This window comes from Ambystoma mexicanum, chromosome 9 (assembly GCF_040938575.1).
Source record: "Ambystoma mexicanum isolate Mex_15411 chromosome 9, UKY_AmexF1_1, whole genome shotgun sequence".
Lineage (NCBI taxonomy): Eukaryota > Metazoa > Chordata > Amphibia > Caudata > Ambystomatidae > Ambystoma > Ambystoma mexicanum.
Window position 1 is genome coordinate 933,705,119 of NC_090931.1, and position 17,517 is coordinate 933,722,635.

Below are 17,517 nucleotides of genomic sequence, written 5' to 3' on the forward strand. Positions count from 1 at the left end.
GGAGAGTGTTCATAGAGGACTCCTGGTATTCTTTTTATTAATATGTAGAGGTAGCTTGGCCTTATGTGACTGTGGGGAGGACCGGCGGGGGGTGAGTGTCGGGCGGTGCCTTTCCATAACCATTCACCCATAACCTTCCTTACACGGGCAACCCCCAACTCGCCCGTTTGGTTACCCATTGTGATTGCGAACCGCATTGCTGCGTGTTCGTTCCTCGTTTCCCCTCCCTTTAACAATCAACTGGTGAATTAAACTTTTGCTGTGCAAGGGGCACTAGGGGCTACCCAAGCTGCGTGACCCTGGAGTACTTAACTCCAATGTTTTGTTCCGGTTGGATTGCCGTTCTTAGTAGACTGTTTTTGCCATTGACCTTGGGTGGCTATGTCGGGTTTCTTTGGTTCCTTTATCTCTGAGCGCCTGAGTGGCCGGAGTTCGATGTGCTGCATCCTGCCTGGTCTAGGTACGCATTTGTTTCTTCTGGTGTCTGAAAGAAGTGAACTCTGTCGCCATGTTGTATTCTGAGCTGTGCTGGAAAGAGCATTGAGTAGGATATTTGGTTATCTCTGAGTCTTTGTCTGATGCCTACGCAGGATCTCCTCTGAGCTTGAACCGCTGGTGAAAAGTCTGGATAAAAGTGAACTCTTTCGCCGTCGTGTTGCAGCTCTCCATTTTCCCTGGCGAGTCTGAGAATCTTGTCACGGTCCTTGTAATTGAGTAGTTTTGCGATTATTGGTCATGGGGGAGCTCCCGGAATGGGTTTGGTTGATGGAATTCTGTGGGCTCTCTCGATAACAAATAGGTGAGAAAGAGCCTTGTGTCCGAAAAGAGTGGTGCACAGCGCTTCCACAAAGTCTTCCATTTTCGTTTGTAGTTGGTGTTCTCTCACTCCGACTATCCTGATATTATTTCTCCTTGAGCGGCCTTCTAAATCTTCACTCCGAGCGTTAGCCGCTTTCATCCGCGTCCCCAGTTGTATCACTCTGGCTACTAGGGCCACCGCGCCATCATCGAGATTGGACACTCAGTGTTCTACCTCATTCAGGCATTCAGTGTCAGTGTCTAGACGATGTTGTAATAGGTCTACTTTAGAGGAGAGGCCATCCATCTTGTTATTAAGACTCCCAATGCCAGCCTTCAGGTCGAGGAGGAGTTCCCTAATGCCTGTAGGGCATGCTCCCTCGTCCTCCTGGTTTGTGATGTCCATCGGGGGCTCAGGTTCCTCCAGCAGTCTGGGTGTCTTGGAGGCTGATCCAGCCTCAAAGTTCAGCTTCCTCTGCGATTTGTCAGCTTCCCCCATTCTATTCGTGCAGGAAGGAATATCCACGCACAGTGTTCGGCGTTTGTGCGCAGCTATTGTAACCTCCTGTTGTTATATAAGAGGCAGTTGTTGTACGTACCGTGCAGCCGCTGTTCTTGGTTATAAAGCGGCACTCCCGAAGGGCGGTGTTTGCAGAGGTAACCGGCGTTGGTTTAAATCGCCAATGTTCTCATCCTCGTTGTGCCCTATTAGTCCGCTGGAGGGTGAGGGTATGTTTACAATCTCAGTGGTATTGGTGCTAAATACCCTCTCCTTCGCGCAGTGTGTTTGTGTTCCTTGGGCCGGTATTTCCTCTTTCGCCCCCCTTCGTTTAAGCTGAGGGTTGGTAACTGGAAGTGCCATTTCCTTTCTAGGATGATTCGATGATCCGGTGATGTTTTAAGCCGTGGGGATCTAGGGGCCTCATTCTTGGAGCTGCACGAACGAGTGTGCAGTGACTCCAATTGGCGGGCGTAGTATTCTAACGCTCGTTGCGGTTGCGGCATATGGCTATTACATGTCAGTTGCTGCCTTTAGCGTGCGCTGTATCTGCTCGGCATTGTGGGCTCTCGACCTTGGCTGTGTGGTTCCGCCTTCCTCCGCAGAAGGCGCTCCGGCTGGAGTGCCGCCAGGGATGTTCCACCTCCGATCTTCAGATCACCCGGTCAGGTCAAGTCCCCCCGCCTCGTCCGTGGTGTTAGGTCTGGCGACGCTGTTCTCCGTTGATGTTCGGGGGGAGCAGGCGTATGGGGTTTGCCTGCAATCGGGGCCGACTCACTTGTTCTGCCCCACCCTCAGGGCACAGTCTGGCCTCCTCTGCACTCGCCCAGTGCTCAACCAGGCCGCCAGATGTCTGTGGCCACGGCGTTCGTAGGTCCATGGGGTAGACCAGCTATGCGACGCGGGGAGCCTAATCCGGGCTCAGGTCCCCCGATCTCTGCTGTGGTTTCTCCTACATGGGGGCGGTCCGAGGAGTCCTCGGCCCGCCAGTATCCAGGGTGGGTGCAGCTAGTGCGACTCCACTCCGCTGCTGCAGGTTAGAGCGGGCCGGACTGCTCTTCCCAGATTGGTCAACACACGTCCCTGGGGAATCCCTGGCACCTGGAGGCTGGCAGGGCCCCGCTCACTGTACCGGATCACAGGATCGCGGGGTGGGATTTGTGGAGATGGGTCCTCAAATTTTTCTTCTGTTTACATCATCGTGTTAGCCAAACTTTTTCCAATGGAGATAGTTACAGGGTTAGGGCAGCAATCCTCCGAAAAGTACAGGAGTAGACAGGATTCATACAGGCCACGTGAGAGCTCACAGAGATGCGGCCATCTTGGTTGGCTCTCTAGGGCCCTCTAGGCGCAGCTGATATGGATATATGTGCTATGACAGAACACAGAATATACAATGCAAGGTGCTGCCCCGCCAAGGCCAGTAAAATATGGGGAAAATGGGAGGAAGAAGAGACCTAAACACCCTTTGCATACAAAGTAGGGATGGATGTCTGGTGCCACATGGAACTTAAGCTACCTACTGATGTGATTGGGCATAATATTTTTATGATTATATCCATGATTGAGACATATGTTTGTAGACAGATCAATGTAAGTCTTTGTTTTGTTGTTTCTTTTGATTGTCTTTAAAATCAATAAAAAGGTTTCATAAAAAAAAATAATCCAAACAAAATCTAAAGTAATGAGAGAGAAGCCAAGACAATTTTGCAACCCTTGTTCTCAAAATTGCAGCAGAAGCCTTTCTGTGGCAACATCCTCCAGCAGTTAAGTAATCATGCAGTCTTCCATAGAAAATAGTGCAAAACTGGGGCAGGGTCAGGGTCTCAGCTAAATAAACACTCACGGGTTGACCTAAATCAGCCCTCCATTCACATGGCAGGGCACCTAAACAAAGGTTTTAGCTCCCAGCCAATCTGGTTACCCACCAAAATCTTCCAAATAGTCAAGTCCATCCCCACATGATGTTTGTTGTTCTGTCTGGGGTTTGAGCCTGGTCTGAACCAGTTCAAACCCTAATATAGTGAGCAGGAATGAGCTCAGGCTGAGCCTAGGTATGAGCAACAGTTTGCTGACAAAAATAAAACGTACCTGCGTCCCCGGCAGGGGACGATGGAAGCCTCCAGCTGTGTGGAGGCGCGGAGTCTCCACACTGCTGGAGGCTGCCATCAACCCCCACCAGGGACGCAGGAGCAAGAAGGTAAGTGGGGTGGGGTAGGGAGGAGGGAGGGAAGGAAAAAAAAATAAGCTTACCGGAGTCCCCAGCGGGGGGCGAAGGAAGCCTCTCAGCCGTGGGGAGGCTCGGAGCAGGGATGGCCCCACTTCGAGGCTCCTCATTGGCTGAGGGGCTGCCACGCCCCCCGCCGAGGAGAAGGAGGTTGGAATCCCGGCCGAGAATCGAAGGATTCTCGGCCGGGTAAGGACCCGGCGACAGCCAATCAGTATGCGTGTTGCATTCTACTTGACTCTCGCCGGGTACTAATCATGTTTATTAGTACATTTGTTGATGATCCTATCAGGATATGATGCTGGGGTTCCTAAGTATAGCTATTTGACCTGATCATATGACCCCTTTTCCAAAATGTAGGTAATGGAATCGATGGTAACCGTTAAAGTCAATCTATAATGTCCTCCAACTCTTTCAGAAAAGTGTCGTTCTGCATGTCATCTATAAAAAAACTAAATTACCTCTGCCAACAGCCTTCTCCCAAAAAACAATTTTAAGTGATAAAATCACCCTAGGGGGAAATGGGCTCCTTAAAAAGCACCCCTGTCATAAGAGCCATATGGGCAGCCCTGGCACCATATGCTACAAAAGGGTTGCAGGGGCAATGGCCCTTCAGTCGAAGTCTCTCGCACCACAAAAAGAGGTCAGAGATCCTAAAATCCAAAGGGGGAAAGCAAGAAGTTTAAGGTTCTCCATGAAAGGGGCAGCAGTAGCCCTATAAATAGGTTTCTGCCCTAAAAAGTGAAGCGCAAGTGAAGTTGTGGCTCACAAAGAGGAGAGAGCGTCAGTCGACCAGTTTATGTCATAGGAAAGGGTTGACAATTCATGCAATGTGATATTCGTGATAGAACAAATTAAGAGCTTTCCATTTAGAGGAAAGAAATATAATGGAAGATGCCCCAATGCAGTTGCGAGGTTGCATTAGTTGAGCAGTATTTGAACCTAATGGAAATTCTGCCGACAGATTTTATGAGTGTAGTAACTAAGAAATGTAGGTTGCTTTGACGGAAGTCAGAAAACATTTGGAAACAGAAAACGAAAATAAGGGCTATCCACAAAAGAACAAAAAGAAAAGGAATGGAAAAAAGTGGTGGTCCCAAGGAAGAGTAGGTAATGGTAGAGAAGCATGGGCAGCAACTCTGGGAAATGTGGCTTCTGAGGAAAACGATGATGGCCATTTAATATTGACACCAGTGGAAAGGAAAGGTAGTTCAGAAATAAAGGGTAATGAAAGGGGTATAAAACATAGAAAAGGAAAATACTATCTAAAGTTTTGAGATCCTTGCGGACTGAGTACCTGGGTGAGAATGTGGCCTTGGTGAGTAACCACTCACTAAGGCTGGATGAAGTAACTGAAGTAACTGAGATTAATGCTTGAGTGAATCTTTTCCAAATAAATTAGATTAAGGCTATGTCCGATTTACCTCGGACTAATGCCAACAGTCATGGCCTGCATAACATCCCGTAAAAAGAAGTTACATTGTTTGTGCAGGAAAGTAGCTGCAGGAATATTGTCCTGCATTTCATTTGATTCTTTAAGGAACCAACCCATACATAGGGGAAATCATTATTCATATGTGATTTACTATTCTTCACCTTTCACTGCTTATGTCAAAGGAAGTGATTGGATGATGGATGAAAAAGGGGTCGCGTGATCTGGTATAATTTCAGTTCAAATGTCACCATTCTTATGATCCTCCCAAATATTGACCATCTAAGGAGACAAGAGCATGATATTGTTCTCAATTCAAAGAATAACCTGGGCTGGGGGAAGTGCATGCCCACCCTCAGCTCTTGATAAATAGTATTCCTCCTTAAATGATCTCCTAATAAAAAGATGGCCTAATGGAAAAATGGAGCTTGGGTAATTTGCATAACTGAGGAAAAACAGGATAGATCCATCCACTCATATTTCTGGTGCCTGACACTACTGCCAACGTTCCTGAAAACAACTTTATAAAATGACCTGTGTCCTTGTAATTTAAGAGGATGAGCGCACTACTTGGAGGACAAAGACTTCCTCACTTGTGTCCTGGTGTATGATATTACAGCTTTGCAGAAGGTCCAGCTAACAGAAGAAGTATGTATTGGTGATATGCCGATAATATGGCAACAGCTCTGAAAGGAAGTAAAGGCCAACCCAAAGGCTAGTGGTAAAACAATCATTTAAATATCTGAAAAATCATACCACCTGTAGTGGCATGTCAAGTTACACATAAAGAGACTAGGGAGAGAGAATATTCATTATTAATACATCTATATGGTCCTCCTGGAGTAAGCTAAAAAAAAGCTGATCTGGGCTGTTGTTGGACTTTGAGGAATTGGCGTATTGGCACCCCTCATACTCTATTTTTGTTATTGGGGATTTTAATTGACAATGTCAAGCCAAATTGAAGCGGCGTCAGGGATGTTCATAATAAACCAAACAAGGTGTGCAAATGAGCCTCAAATGCAACAAATTAAGAGAAACAATAACACAGCTTTCCGTTTAGGGTGCATTTGGGGGTAGCTATGGGTACCAGTTAAGACCCATGGCAATCTCCTTGGTACCTCTGCCACTGCCTCTATGACCCCTGGGCTACTGGCCCTTACATTTAGATATCAAAGAGTGATTTAATGCACAGGTAATAAAACATTGTTGGCCACCACCACAAGTAATTCCTGAAGGAGTGTACGCTTTGGCCATTTACATAAGGAACCCTCTTGTACTCGTTGCGGGCAGCACTATTCTGATATTCCTGACTCCAGATGGCATCCTGAATCAACTAATTGCTTTTAATGAGGGATGTAAGAAAATTTGCCTTATTAACATGGTCAAGAGTAAGGCCATGGTTTTCCATCTGTCTAAAAGAAAAAAGCCTGGATTACATATGATGCTAAATGAATGCAGTTTGGAGCAGGTATCCAGGTGCAAATACCTAGGTGTTCGTTTTGAGGGGAATGTTAAATGGGCCGAACAGCTGGAAAAGTCACATCTCACCCACATAGAAATATCAATGAGATTCTTCAATATGCCAAATCGTATGGCAATGGGTCGCTTTCTCCCGCACTGCATATTTATAATATGCAGGGAAGTGCCGTAACAGTATACAGCTCTGAACTTTGGGGGTTCACAAACAGTGCGAAAACAGCGATAATAGAGAAACAAGTTTTGAAAAGACTCCTAAATCTTCCATCCAGTACACCAAATGCCACCTTACCTTTAGAGCTTAACCAAAGATCAATAAGCAATGTTCTCTCTTTCAGCCCAGTCTTGTATAGGATAAGATTGTGGTCCTCATCTGCATTAGGGAAATATAGGGATGCTATATGTGACCTTTGGTCGCAGGACGCAAGTCGTGATTTGCCTTGGGGAACCCATGTTAAGTCGAACCTAAGAGCCTTGGGGTTTATACATTTGTGGTATAATAGACACGATATGGCAGCCAGCATGAGGTTTATACTTAAAAAATCACATTGCACTTTGTTACAAGAAAAAGCCATTTTACATGGCAACAATTCTGCTCTCGCCAATTTACATCTGCGCTGTAAAATGGTTTTGAATGTTACCTTGATGAGATAGTTCATGTGTACACGTGTACACTCTATCTGAGACTCTGTTTAAATACCCTACCCTTAGCGTACATCCTTCCCTCCTGGAATTTACAAGATTCAGATATCTGCCTTGTATATTTTTTGGACAGAGAGTCAGTTGAGCACTTTCTCTTTTTTTGTTCAAAATACACCCACATATGTTCTGCACATTTAAAACCTATGCTGAGAGAGCACTCCGTGAGACGGGTTGATGATGCACTAATTTTATGCAAATCAACTGGCAACAAGAGCATAGTTTTCACAGCCTCCAAGTTCCTGTATAGGGCTTGGTTAGGTAGGCCAAAATATACTGTTATTTCATCTTAGAATCATCACTTGTTACACACTTTATAGCTTTATAGCCTATTGGCAACCTGGCGGGGTGAGCCAGGCAATCACATGGCTAGGAATGTGGGCTTGATCCGCCTGTCCAAGCATATGTTCTATGCCGCCTGATGGCCGGCGCCCAACGTGGCCATCTTCCCCCCACCCTCCGTCCCCCTTTTTCTTTCAGCCCGCCACACGCCTTCTTACCTTATTTTGGTTGTGCATCCGCTCCTTCCCCTTGTTCCCCTTGTTCCCGCAGGCCACCATGGAAAGGGAAGAGGGGCTGCGTACTTTCCATTTTGGCCATCTTGGAAAAAGAAATTCCTTCATACAACGAGATGTCACACGCGTCCTGTTGTACATAGGAAAATCCTTTTTTTAGCACCCGGGTTACCCTTTTGGTAACCCGGGGTGCTAATAGCCTTAATCCCCCATTCCAGTGGCTGCAATGGGAGATACCGTCCCGGAGCCCTCGTTATCTGCCCTCGCTTTGCTCTGGTCAGCAACTTGGGCTGCCGGGCCATTATCCCCTGATCCAGCCACCGGAACGGGGGATTAATGCCATGTTGTTCCTGGTACTTGATGATTATTTGAAAGCATGGCATCCATATTATTATGCTGCTTTGTCTACTGTTTTTGACACAAGTGTCTTTCATTGAGTGCTAGCTTCTTATTAAGCGTTAGTACGGCGTTCCACAGGCTATACCAGGGTAAATGGCCCGGCAGCCCGAGTTAACGGGCCGAACAAAGTGAGGGCGGTTAATGAGGGCACCTGGATGTTTACCCCAGCTTAGCTTGTGGAATGCGTTACTAACCTATACACACTCGGGGTTACCAATGCGGTAACCCGGGGTGCTAAAAAAAAGTATTTTGTTTCATTTAATGGAATGCCGCACACGTCCCATTCAATGAATGATAATACTTTTCCACGATGACTGTCATGGCTGTGGAAGGCGCGGCTCTGTATGGAGCCCTCTTCCATTTCCATGGCGGCTAGAAAAGCAAAATGAAGGGAAGCGGTTGCGGCGATGGCAGGCGTTGGCGCCACAACAATCAGGTGTGTCGGGCCACAGAGAGGGGTTGAAAGAGAAAAATAAAAAGAGAATGTCGGGACAGGGATGGGGGGACACAATGGCAGTCCAAGGCATGGGAGGCTCGCGGCGGGTTCCGTGCAACGTGGGCTGAGATCAGCGGTTTCCTCCCACGAGCCGTGGAAACTGATTGGCTGCTCTGCTCCTACCACGGGTGCTAACATGCAGTGTATTGTTTTGTAGATCAGTTAGCAGAATTGTGTTTATTATAAACTGTATTGTTGTTTTTGTTTTTTTTCTTTTCTGTCTTTTCTGTTTTACACATGCTCTGTTATGTTTTATGACGTATGTCGAAATAAACTATTTATGATGATGAACTAAATATTTTCCCCAATATCAGTTGCTACGGCATCTTGTAAATTATTATTGTGTGGGTAGCTGTTTTCCTATCTGTAGATTTTGTGTGTGTGTGTGCGTACATGTGTATTTGCTGTTTGTTTAAGTATGATGTGACATTCACCTCATAACCATCTTCCCCTGCCCATCCCAGCCTGCCTGCTAGCCCCTGCGTGAACTCGTGTGCGGCAGGGGCTTGACAGTTAAGATTTAGCAATACTGAGCTGCGTGTTCTCAGAGCAGTCTTTCTAAATTGGTCTTTTTTATTTTTGTGAAAACTAAAGAGACGTTTCACTTCATATTAAATACAGACAAGACCTGGCTTCTCCACTTGATTAAGATGTGTGATCATGGGCAAGTCACTTTACGTCACTGGGTCTAATATTCCCTAATTTCTCAAATTGAGATCAACAACAGTGCTTCAGGTAAGCATGCACTATTAAAAATAGGTAAATCATGTATCAAGCATTGTAAGATTTACCTGTCATAAGATGGCAGCACTTGGTGCCATTGAGTCTGTCCATGGCATATGATCACAACACTTGTGAGACTGTAGCTTCCCTATGATGACTATGTATGGCATAGGAAACTTCATCTGGTAGGAAATGGCAGTATCGGACAGAAGGTTGCACTTAGCCTTTTATGTCATTGTCTGGCATGTGAGGCAGTATTTAGCATATTTGGATATGAGATGGCAGTGGCTGGACATTTGAGGCAGCACTGGCATAATAAATCAGTCCTCCGGGCCTAGGATGGGTCTGCTGGGTGTGCTTTCGGCGTATCATGACTTCACCCAATACATATTGGGAAAGCACTGTAATTAGTATATGGTTGAAAACTAAAATACTCTTCTGTTAGCTTTAGTTATATTTGTTATTTTATTTTAGGCTACCTATTTGCACTTAACACATTACAATTTAATCTTATATGTATTGTGTTTTTTACTGAGGCGATATCACTTCCTTTAATGTCGCCAGGGCAAAATATCATATTGCATTACTTCCTGTGTATTAGCGCTATATAAATAAACAGTAAATAAATAAATAAAATAAATTAGGCAGTGATGGGAGGGAGGGGGTGCTATTAGCAGGGACTTTTGTCACTTTAGAAAGGTGCATGGGAGAGAGTGATCAGCGGCGAGAAGTGTACATAATGTTGGATGGTTTATGAAATAATGACTATGGCTTTACGCAAGGGGGATTTGTTAGGCTCACATTAATCTGCATGATGCTATTGTGACTTTGCATGCAGGATGAGGAGAATAAAACTAAAGCCATCCTTTTAGGGTAAAGTAAATTATGAAAGGATAGCTTATTATGTAATATGCTTTGCTTCCAAGGCATTGCTATAAATAATTATCTAAGAACAAGAAATGCAAAGGGAAACCTTAATGAAAATCTATATCAAAGAAAACCTGCGAAGATGTGCTCAGTTGCTTACATTGTCCACATCCCGGTTTCACCATTTATCCAAAGTGTGTGATCATGGGCGGATCATTTAATCACACTGTGTCTTATCTGCAGCTCTGTAAGTGATTCACTTCAGAGCTTATGTTAATATACCAGGCTGTTTTTTTTAAAGCCTGGTTATAGAGTTGCTCCATATATAACAATAGTATAATTTAGGTATTTTGCTGGCTTGCTTATGGCAACGTATTCTAAAGTCACTTCCATGGTGCCCCCAAGTATCAGACTGATGATGCTCCTTGCGATGCCCTTTTCTGTGAAGTCATTTCTGTTGGTGCAATCCATATGCACATTTGGAGGTTTGTATGTATTTTGCCCCAGAGCGCCTGGACAGAGCGCTAATATATGAGTTTCCTGCATCTGCAATGATTTGCAGCTTTATTTTTTTTGTTATATGTTAAAATGCCATCAGCCACTAATGTTACCAAAAAAGTAGATTGGGGCAGGGGTGGGTGGTTTGTGGGTGCAAATGAGACCATATGAAATTGCGCGCACTGCATTTGGGGGGAAAGTAGCAGGATTTTTTTCGTGGCTCATCCCTTCACTCTTGCAATGCTGGATACTCCCCTAGAAGAGGTCTGGAGATCAACAAGCCTGCAGAAGCACAGGAGAGGTCTCCCAGAATAAACAAGCCTGTAGAAGCACAGGAGAGGACTCCCAGGGTTAACAAGCTTGCAGAAGCATGGGAAAGGAGTGATATGATATATAATATGGCATTTGTACCATGCCTGTACACAAGTGTTTCGAGGCGCGATAAGCAGGATAAAAAAGAATGCAGCAGCACAGGAGAGGACTGGAGATCAACAAACCTGGAGAAGCACAGGAGAGGACTCATTGGATCAACAAGCATGTAGAAGCACAGGAGAGGACTCTCGGATAAACAAGAATGCAGCAGCACAGGAGAGGACTGGAGATCAAAAAGCCTGCAGAAGCACAGGAGAGGACTCCCAGGATTAACAAGCCTGCAGAAGCACAGGAAAGGACTCCCGGGATAAACAAGAATGCAGCAGCACAGGAGAAGACTGGAGATCAACAAGCCTGCAGAAGCACAGGAGAGGACTCCGAGGATTAACAAGCCTGCAGAAGCACAGGAAAGGACTCCCGGGATAAACAAGAATGCAGCAGCACAGGAGAAGACTGGAGATCAACAAACCTGCAGAAGCACAGGAGAGGACTCAATGGATCAACAAGCCGGTAGAAGCACAGGAGAGGACTCTCGGGATGAGCAAGCTTGCAGAAGCACAGGAGAGGACTCCCAGGATAAAAAAAGAATGCAGAAGCACAGGAGAGGACTGGAGATCTACAAGCCTGCAGAAGCACAGGAGAGGATTTCCGGAATTAACAAGCCTGCAGAAGCACAGGAAAGGACTCCCGGGATAAATAAGAATGCAGCAGCACAGGAGAGGACTGGAGATTAACAAGCCTGCAGAAGCACAGGAAAGCACTCACTGGATCAACAAGAATGCAGAGGCACAGGAGAGGACTCTCAGGATCACAAGCCTGCAGTAGCACAGGAGAGGACTGGAGATCAACAAGCCTGCAGAAGCACAGGAGAAGACTCACTGAATCAACAAGCCTGTAGAAGCACAGGAGAGGACTCTCGGGATCAACAAGCCTGCACAAGCACAGGAGAGGACTCCCGGGATCAACAAGCCTGAAGAAGCACATGAGAGGACTGGAGATCAACAAGCCTGCAGAAGCACAGGAGAGGACTCCTGGGATAAACAAGAATGCAGCAGCACAGGAGAGGACTGGAGATTAATAAGCCTGCAAAAACAAGAGGCACCGACTCCCGGGATCAATAAGCCTGTAGAAGCACAGGAAATGACTCACTGGATCAACAAGAATGCAGAAGCACAGGAGAGGACTGGAGATCAACAAGCCTGCAGAAGCACAGGAGAGGTCTCACTGGATCAACAAGCCTGTAGAAGCACAGAAGCGGACACCCTGGCTAGCACTGACCGGATTGCCTTGAAGCCTCCTACACCTATAGAGGCACTTTCAAATAAGTAAACATTGTGAGATAGTGACTATATTATAGTTCGCGATGAAAGTGGCTAACATGTAAAGTTATTTCTTAGTGCTGTATGGAGTGGTTTTATTACACGGCTGTAACATTCTAGTTATTCAAGTAGAGAACGCTCACTCCTGCAGCAGGCATTGCAACCCGGTCACGGTGGCAACCGGCTGCCTGTTAGTTTAACTGCCCGCTGACAGCATAAAACAGTTTTTCTTTAATAATTAGGAAAGGCTTCACGATTCAAATAAAATCACCGGAGGAGTAAATTTGTGTTTCGTAACGCAGTTCAAAATAACTATATAATGCGCTGTCTACGAGGGTTTTAATTACATGTTCCCACCCCCTTCCCACCTCAGCTTGCCCTCCCACATGCAGAACAATGTTCTCTGTACAGCACCCCATGTCTGAGGGTCACCTACTGCAATGTGAAGCGCTACGCTACTTCTTGGCGCTCACTCTTCTACATCAAATAACATATAGAAACTAAACATCTCACGTGGCCCAACGAGGGCCGTCAGCCAAATTCCAGCTGCTGTGTTGTTGATAATGTGCTTTAATTGGCTAGTGATTAACACGTGTGTGCCTAATTTGGAGCTCTGCTGTTCATCCTGTATTTTAATAATTGACCAAGGTTTGGTGATAATAATAAACTGCAAATGAAAATGTAAGTTTACATCGATAATGGCAATACTTTTCTTTTCCTATGCTTATCTTTTCAAGCTCTCAATAATTCGTTTTGGCTATTAGATGCAGATGTGAGTGCTGCGCATGTGCTGACGCGACTGGCATGGAAAGTGATGCGATGTGAGGAACACAGAGTTTGGAGGTATTGTAGGAACACAGAGTTTGGAGGTATTGTAGGAACACAGAGTTTCGAGGTATTGTTTGGATTTTTAACAACCCATTAACCATCCATATCCATGTTGGTACCGCCCAATATCTGCATCCCACCCAAAAAAAAATATCCTTCGGATCTGTTAGAACTAGTGGTATGCTGTTGAGGTGATGCAAATGTTATTTCTTAGAAGTCTTTCAAAAGCGAAAAGCTCAAATACAGATGCCGATGTAATAAAACATTTTAACCAAGTGTACCTTTAGCCACTTGATTTATAAGAAATATGTGTTATCCTTGCATGTGTTCCTTGCACTGAATTTCTGTTTAAAAAAAAAAAACATTGCCACACCCAACAGTGTGTGCTCTTAAATAGACATTTGTCAGGCACTGCCATGATATGCCCAGGTACTAACGCTATTTGGCAGAAGTTCCAATCTCATTGCGCAGTAATATCCATTATTGGAGTGCCTGGAAAATGCCTAATCCATGCCTACACAAAGGCAACAACTGTTGGTTTTGCCAATGTATATTTCATTCTTGTGGAGCAGGCAATGTTTTAGCTCATATGGCCTGATTCATGGAATATTTTGCATGGTGCAAAGTGACTTTTCACTGCCAACAAACACCCTGATTCATGCAAGAGGGCAACGTGTCTTCGCCCTGATTCATGCAAGAGTGCAAAGTGTCTTCACCCTGATTCATGCAAGAGTGCAAAGTGTCTTCACCCTGATTCATGGAAGAGTGCAAAGTGTCTTTTTGCCATGCAAAGTTACTTTGCACAGCAACAAGACTCTTTGCACTTTTGCATGAATAAGTGTGTTTGTTGGCAGTGCATTTTGCCATCTTGCCCTCCCTTTGGATTGTGGGAGAAAGTAAGCGACTTTCTTACTGTCCATCTCTTGTTTTGCCCAATCAATCCACTTCCTGTTATCCAGGCCCTGCCTTTCCCCATTTATCTAAAGAAATTAAAGCACTTTAATATGTTTCACAGCGGGGCCATGTTCAAAGCAATGTTTTATGCTCTTGTGTGCATTATTAAAACACTTACGGGCCTATGAGCAGAGCTATTTCTCTGTGTAAGTGTGAGTTATGCCTGGAAAAGTACCTGCGTACATCATGCCTAGGGCCTGATTAACAGAAGCCTTTTATAATGCCACAGTCCCATTGGAAAACGCTCTGTGAATCGGGACCCTTATTTCACAAAGTACGTTTTGTGTCTAGAACATGTGTACATATTTATACAAGATACCCCAACAGTTTTACAAAACGTGGTCATGCGAAGATGGATGTCAGGGAGGGATTACAGGAGGGCAAGATAAATGTTGTTTATAGGTGATCATCCGCACTTGCAAATGCAGCTCCCACACTTAGCGGCATCCAGTGATAATGTCGCCGTGAAAATGTCCACCAGGTGGCGACATTTCCCTAAAAATGCAGCCTGCAGAAAAACACTTTCCCTAAATATTCTAACATTGGAGATAATAATATATAATGATACCCCTCCTAGAATACTTGGGGAATTCATTTTAAGGGTCAGGAAGAAAAAAAAAAGTCGCCTACTTGGCGACTTTTTCACGGCGACATTATCACATGGAAACCACTTACCGGAGCAAAAAAACGTACGTCCAGTGATCCAGGTTTAAGTGCTACAGTAAGTGTGGGAACGTAAATTTGCAGCGTGTGTCTAGAGCTTGATAACGGTCATGTGACCATCTTAGGCATCAAGAGTGAAGAATTCAAAAGTCAGAACTTCTCATTTGCCTATTTTCAACTTATAGCAGCGGTGAGTTATGCAGAATGTTTTATGTTTGTTTTAAAGTATTTACAGAGTGCAAACCCCTGAGGAACCGGGCAGGCCAAACTGTATCTGGGCGCATGTGACAGTCAGTGGGAGCCGGGCCACACGACCATTAAGTGAACCAGCAAACGAGGAAGGTTTTACGTTTGTTTAACTAAATGTCAGTAGTGTGTCAGTGAGCTTTCAGGCTCAACCCCTCCCATTATTCACAGGCTGCCACGTGTATTCTCTGCCATGCACAGCCCTCCATTTCAGGAGCAGCTGTGCATTACCGATCATGCATCTACTGCCAGCAGAGTCCTCACTGTGGGCGATGTGCGGGCTGGGGATCTGCATAGTCTCTGTCGTTGCCACAGTAGCTGGCACAGCGGAGCACCATCAGGGTGTCTATTTCAACAGTCTCCCAGTACCCATGCCCTCATATGAGCTGTGCACAAGCACGACTCGGGGAAGGACATGTCAATAAACTTCCCTCCCTACTTCCTGTTGTATCACCACAGGAAGAGTGTGTGCCAGAGCTCAGGGACCAGGCGGCAATAGGAAGTGAGTTCGCAAAACGGTGGTTGGAATGCGTGAGTGAGTTTTGTGTGAATGTGTTTGCGTGACTGTGTTCATGCATGTGGGCACTTATGTATGTGTGGCAGGGAGGGAAGTGGAAAAGGGGAGCTAGTGGTACTCTTGCTTGCATCCAAAAAAGAGGGAGTGGGACGGTCGGACAGATGGCCGGGAGGGCGGGCAATGTCGAGAAGGGCAAATTGACTAAAGCTGGATTCAACTCTCTCTGACCCCACTATGGTCACCCTACACAACATGCTGCCCAGCCTCACCCCAAAGTCGCTAGACCTAACCTTTCTATCCTCATCTCTTGTCTTCTTTGCTCTCTACTGATGCTTCACCCTTAGATGGCCACCTCATCCACTTCACCATATTTTTCCCCCTGCACTGTCGCCCCCTCTCCCATCTACCACGAAAAGAAAAGTCAAGCATGTCTCCATGGTGATCTAGATTAAGCATTCCAAGGCCTCCCTTCGAGCTCCTTATCCCCCATTTGCTCATTCTATTTACTGTATCGTTTTAAAGTTCAACACTGTGAATATTTATGGCCTTTGATTATTAACATCCAGTTGAATGCATTACCGCGACCTGCTCTCGCCCTCAACCATGGATCTCCCAAGCAATAAAACAGCTGAGGACAACCATGGACCTCCACCTGTGCTGCTGGCACAAAGCTCACCACTCTCTTCTCCTCACTTATATAAGGACTCTCTTCTTGCCACACATTTTGAGCCTGATAAACAGTTCTGCTGCATTGATCTGATATCTTAGCTCCGCTCACACCCTTGCAAACTGTCCATGACCCTCCAAGCAATGCTCGCCCCTCCTAAACGTTGCTTCACATCCTCCTTACTCTCCATGGATGAATTGGCTTCATACTTCTCTAAAATCCAAATATGGGACACCATGTCCACCCTTCTATCCATCCTCCAAACACCCTGCACTACCACCTATTCTTTTCTATCTTAACTCTTTCCTACCTCTCTTACCAAATGCACTCAGATTCGCCACCCAACTTCTGCTCCAATTGATCCATTTTAATGCACAAACAATTATAATTGTTCTTTTATAACGCACTTAGCACCGGAGACCAGTTTCTAAGCGCAAGACCGAGTTTTGAACCTGTGTTGTCATGCGTTGTCTTGCTTCCAAGACAAACACGTTGCCTCTGAGCTATCCTCCCGGCCTGTTGTCTGCTAGCTTGAGACAAATCCTCTATGAAACCCCATCCAATCTGGATTCTGCATCAGTCACACCATAGAAGCTGCTCTGGTTCATGGCTCTAACTGCTCAGCAATCGGACAACAATCCTCATTTTATAAGATCAGGCTGCTGCCTTTGACACTGTGGATCACCTGTTCCCCCTTGAACTCCTCTCAAGTTCAACATACTCAAAAGAGCGGCCACTTGACTGCACCTTCTCTAGCTCTTGAACGGCAAAAACATCTTCCCTCCTGCTCCCCTTCCATTCCAGTGGATGTTCCACAAAGGTCATCCTGCGCCCAATCCTTTCCACTCTACAACTCTCATGGGGAAAACGCACTGCATCCTTTGGCTTCTCTTTCTACCTCTTTGTTGATGACACTGAGACCTTCTTCTCATTTCCCTCCATCACTTTAGCAATCTCTGAGCACTATCACCAATGGCCTCGCTTCTATGCATCGCCGAATGGCACTTTGTTACTTGATGCTTAATTCTGCTAAAACAAAGGTCATCATTCTTCTGACTGCCAGTGCCAAAACATCTCTCCCATCCCCAATCTCCTTTCCACTTGACTTCCTCACTGCATCACCCAGGGCCTGCAAACCTGGGGCTCTCTATGACAGTGACCTTACATTACAACACTTGCTCACTGACACTTCCCCAGCAGCCAAGATCAACCTTCTAAATATCAAGAAGATATGCCTGCACCCCACCCATCACAATGACAAAACTCCAATTTCCTCTACGGTCCTCAGTTACCTACCCTAGTTCTCCAGCCTTCTCCTGGAT